The sequence below is a fragment of the Mya arenaria genome, chromosome 13 (genome assembly GCF_026914265.1).
Source record: "Mya arenaria isolate MELC-2E11 chromosome 13, ASM2691426v1".
Classification (NCBI taxonomy): Eukaryota; Metazoa; Mollusca; class Bivalvia; order Myida; family Myidae; genus Mya; species Mya arenaria.
This window is the reverse complement of record NC_069134.1, coordinates 21,824,776-21,830,775: the sequence shown is the minus strand read 5'-3', so window position 1 is coordinate 21,830,775 and position 6,000 is coordinate 21,824,776.

The following is a 6,000-nucleotide window of genomic DNA, read 5'->3' as shown; positions in this document are numbered from 1 at the left end:
TTACACGAATATGAATGAGGCACGGGAGACAACTTTTTTGCCCGGAAAATATGTAAACACAATCGTTAGATTTTTGCCTTATAATACCTGGAAATACAGAATTGGAATTTACTGAAACTAAACTGGATATTAATATATCAGAAAGCATATTACATTTAGAGGGGTTACAGTACTTGTTAAGAAAAGATGTTACATCGCATTCAAGTGGCTTCCTTACTTATGTTTCCGGACATCTAAGACCAACTCGATTACCAGATTTAGAAACATTGCTTCCTGAATCTTTATGGATTAGAGTTCATGATCGTAACAATAGCTACTTATATGCACGATATACAGCCCGCCCCATTATATCGTTGGTTTCTGGGATAAACTTTATGTGTGTTTAGATAAAGCACCAGAACACGTTAATCGAGTTATTATAGTTGGGTATATAAATGAATCTCAATTAAATAATCGCAACCATAAATTTCGTGACATTTTATCGTTAAATAATATGACAAATTGTATTATTGAACCAACGAGAATAACTACCAACACTCGCACCCTTCTTGGTCCTATAGCTACCACAAACAATACAAGAAAAAAGTTGATGCATAGCATCAAGACGGCGCAATGAAATTAGAAGAAAAACGTGCATGCAGATATTAACCAAAAATGGCTATTATTTCAATGATAATTTTTTTTTTTATGTTGGGTGTACATATGCTCGAAGGACATTATGGTTAATAATATTGTTACAATAGTTTAAGCCCGGTATTATAGATATTCTGTTTTTCCCAAGCTAATCCTCCGGTTAAAACTAAATTATAACAAAAATATACATACGTTTCTTCGGAAGAAATAGAGTCAATGGTCTAATTCATAGATTTCAGTAGCATGAAATTCACCCTTTATTTGTACCAGCATGTTAGGTGAATTCCTTGCTTTATATTTTGTATAAGTTTTTGTAACACATTCCACTCATATGAGTATATAGAACGGGGATAAAAATACTTTACATCAAGAGGGAATTATCTGGAGTTCATTCTTTCGAATGACATTTTCAAAACAAATAATTAAGCTCAAGGTTAATTTTTCAAAACTCGGCAGTTTTGCTGTCACCAAGGGAGATTACTGCGTAGGAGGTTTACAAACATATAGGATATTGTAATAGTACCGTGTAACCTTCATCTATTTGGGCGGAAGTTGATATCAATCGGAACACCTCGACCTGTATCCATCTCGGAGATGGCCGAGTTGTTATAATTGAGTTGGTATTTAAAATCAAAATTTTCAAATTGATAAGTAGGGCTATTATAATTTAAGGTTTCATTAAGAAGGGCGCCGACTAATTACAGTATGCGATTCCGGAATTTACGAAACACCTTCAGACGTAAGTGATCATTACGGAACCTACATAATAACTAAAATTGACATTATTGGGCCCGTGCCATACAAAAGACGCATATGGAGAAACAAAAGAGCAGATTTTATTAAACTCAACAATCTTATCTTATAAGAAATACAGATTGGTCATTTATTAATGAAATTAGTGTACAAGAAGCAAGTGAATTGTTTACCTCGACATTTCCCGATTTGGCTAAGCTTTGTAAATCTACCGATTTTATAACAATAAGACCAAACGATAAGCCGTGGTACAACTCTCAAATAAGAAAATCCTCACGTGACAGAGATAGACATACGAATAAGAAAAATGCGTTAGTTTCTAACAAAGTTTCTGAGTGGAAAGTCTATAAACAATTGCGTAATAAAGTCAATAATATGAAAAAGCATGCTAAAGAAACATTTTACAACAATATAGAAAATTTCTTAAACAAAACATGGTCAATTAGTTCGAAACAGTATTGCAAAACCGTTAAATTATTGATTAAGGATAACTGTAACAATAAAGTAGAAATACCACCGTTGTTAGGCAGTTATGGAACCTACGCGCAAACAGACGAAGAAAAAGCAAACGCACTAAATAACTACTTTTCATCTATATCTAATGAAAATGACTCAAGTAGTACATTAATTACCACGTTCTAATTTAAAAACAAATTATTGTTTGAATGAACTTACCATTAACGAGCAGGAACTCATTGACATTTTAGAAAACTTCGACGTTAACAAATCAACATCAATGCTGTGCTTTCCCCTCTGTATGCTCTTTAGTTGTTCGATAAATATTGGGGTTTATCCAGAAATTTGGAAACTTGCACATGTAATGCCGTTATTCAAAAAAGGGCAATAAAGAAGAGCCTGTCAATTATAGACTTATCACTTATAAGATGTGTCGGAAAAGTCATGGAACGAATAATTTTTAAAACACGTTTATAATTTCTTGTATTTTAACAGTCTTATTTACTCCAAACAGTCTGTTTTTTTACCAGGTCACTCGACAGTATACAACTAATAGATATATACAAGCAAATTTATACAGCATTTGACAAAAAAAAATCTACATGTATTGTTTTTGCGACATTTCTTAGACTTTTGATAGAGTCTGGCACAAAGGACTGTTGTTAAATGTTCAAACTCAAAGAAAATGGAATCGGCGAGAAAATGCTCGATTGGTTAGAACAATACATAACAAACCGTAAGGAAAAGGTCTTTATCAACATTTCTTTTTCTAATGCCAAACTATTACACGGCGGGGTCTCTCAAGGTTCGGTGTTAGGCCTTTTATTATTTTTGGTATATGTAAACGATATAGCGGAGTCACTCAAAAGCATTACCCGACTCTTTGATGACGATAGCTCTTTAGCATTATCAAGTAAAGATACCCAGTTAATTAAAGAGACATTAAATCATGATCTTGTAGTTTTTTCCAATGGTCCAACTAATGGCTTGTTAACTTTAATCCATTAAAAACCGAAGTAATGTTCTTTTCATTTTGTCAGAGAAACTTACCAAAACTTACCTTTGATTCTACAGTTCTCACATTTGTTGAATTCCACAAACATTTAGGAGTTACACTTAGCCATGACGGTTCATGGCATCACTAACATGGTAGCAAATGCCTCCAAGATACTAGGCTCTATGAAAATGCTTAAGTTTAAAATAAAAAGGAAATCATTAAATCATATTTATATTTCTTTTCTTAGACAACATCTAGAATATACTTCGTTTTTATGGGATAATTGCACCCAATATGAAAAAGATATCATCAAGAAAATTCAATACGAAGCCGCAAGAATTGTTACGGGCTTAACGAGATCAGTCTCCATCAAAAACTTGCTTAAAGAAATCGGGTTGGTTTCATTAACGGACAGAAGGAAACTCCAAAAGCTTATTTTAGTTTACAAGGAGAAAAACAATATGCTACCTTCATATTTAAGTCCATTTTTCCCGCAGACAGTTCAAAATACTAGCAACAATTCATATTGGTTAAGGAATTCCAACAATTATCAGTCATTAAGTATTTGGAATGATCTTGATCAGGCAACGAGAGAATCGGAATCCTTAGCAGATTTCAAAACGAAAATTAAAGTATTATATGAAGCACCAACAAAACCAACATATTAGGAATGATCTTGATAAGACAACGAGAGAATCAGAATCCTTAGCAGATTTCAAAACGAAATTTAAAGTAATATATAAAGCACCAACAATACCAACATATTACACCACAGGTGAACGATTTGCTTCAGTTCACCATGCACGTATGTGAAACAAATGTAGCAACCTTACCGCTGACGTCCAATATAATCACTTAAAGCAAACACCTTCATGTGCATGTGGAGTTGATATTGATGACGCAGAACAGTTCCTGGTCCAGTGCAAAAAAATATTTATTAGAACGTTTAATAATGTTTAGGGAAACCTGTGCCTTCCATCCACTTAATGTCGACAAACTATTGTTTTGCCTCGACAACCTAACCGATGAACAGAATGAGTTCATTTTTATACAAGTTCAAAAATACATAAAGAATACTAAACGATTTTCGGTATAGCTGTCATTCCAGTACATTAAAAAGAGGATAATGGCGACACATTTTTTCTTCCTTTTTCCCCCTTTTCTCTTGCATTCATATATTAACATCTTATCATAGTTGAACTAAGCTCATTTTAATATATCTTGTTAACACCAGAATTTTCTAATCATAGCAGTTTGTATCATCGTGACAATTTTAAACTGTTATGCCATTTCTTTTTGTTAATATAAGTCTGACAAAACGGGGAGGGCCGATTTCTAACGTTGTAATAACTTGTGGCCCAACACTTTTGTATATTTATTCATATGTGCTGAAATATTTACATTTAAGTGCTATGTAAGCTTGTTTTTATGCAATAAAATATGATTATACCAAAAGAATACTTCCGTCAACCTATTATAGCTTGATTAAACGATAATGAATATTTATAAAAATGCGTTTAAAAATTTTGGTAACTTTTTCGAACATAACCTTAACATTCTGAGAACGTTTTTCATATATTTTCTTTAAATAAAAAGGAAATAATGAATAGATAAAGAAATCATGTTCTTACTTATTTAATCATGCGAGGAATCTGTTCACATTAAAAACGCCTAAAACAGATTTGTTTGTTAATACGTTGTTAGAAGACGATGACACGTTTAAAGGCTTTATTTTGAATCGTTAAAATTCACTATTTAGAATCGTTAAAGTTAATATTTTTTATATTACACCATATTTATTCGATTAAAACACTGTTGTAAACACTGACACCTGAATGGTATAAAATGGCGTGTAATTTGAATCAATGTGGAGCATTTTTGTACATTTTTCTTTAAAAAAGAAATGAAACAATAAATAACGATAAACTTACCTCGTTTATTCCCTATACCAGGCTTGTGGTTAAAACATCAATGTTAATCAATCGTACATGTCCAACTACTGGTATTACACTTGTGTGATTTAAAGACAATGTCATGAAATACGATGCCAATTAAGAACCATTCCGCACATGAATAGATCTTTTTGTATAATTAATCTAGCAGAACAGGCAAATCTAATGATGAACAAATTAATGTAGCTTGTTGCTTGATACTTAATGGGGTTTTAAAGTTTAAAGACATAAACAAGGAATGGACGACTTTAACATACATTTCGGTTCTGCTACTTATGACTACAATATACCATGTTAAAGTGTCCTTTGTTTTTTGGTTCCCTTCGTTGTCGATCGTATATAATCTCAATAACTCGGCTTGCGGGTTCTGTAACTATATTATATCTTTAATAAATTAGTTTGCATATATAATGCAGTTCTTCAACATTGAATTTGCAATTGATGAATTCGTACTAATTACAAGTAAAAGCTGTAAACAGATGCATAGTGTTCGCTAGAGCCCCAAACATCATCGGCAAACACTGTCAACTCATATTTAGTATTCCCTTGGATGTAAAAGAAAATCGGTTAACACTGTTGTCCGAGGCTAAGTGCCCTCAAAGATCATAGGCTGGCACTAAAGAACAAGGCTTAATGCTACCTCGGTAATAAAGGACACAGGGCAAACACTCTTGACCGAGGCATAATGTTCCTGCATGCCTCATTGACCATCGGCAAACACTCTGTACCGTGGGTTAGTGTCCCCTTGGGCATTACTGACCATCGGCAAACACTGTACCGTGGGTTAGTGTCCCCTCGGTCATCAGGGACCATCAGCAAACACTGTACCGTTGGTTAGTGTCCCTCGGGCCTCAATGACCATCGGCAAACACGGTGTACCGTAGGTTAGTTTACCTCGGGCCTCAAAGACCATCGACAAACACGGTGTACCGTAGGTTAGTGTACCTAGGGTCTAAAGGACCATCGGCAAACACTGTGTGACGTATGTTAGTGTACCGCGGGCCTAAGGGCCATTGGTTAACACTTTGTACCGTGGGTTACTGTACCTCGGGCCTCAAGGACCGTCGACAAAGACTGTACCGTTGGTCAGTGTACCTCGGGCCTCAAGGACCGTCGACAAAAACTGTATCGTTGGTTAGTTTACCTCGGGCCTCAAGGACCGTCGACAAACACTGTACCGTTGGTTAGTTTACCTCGGGCCTCAAGGAC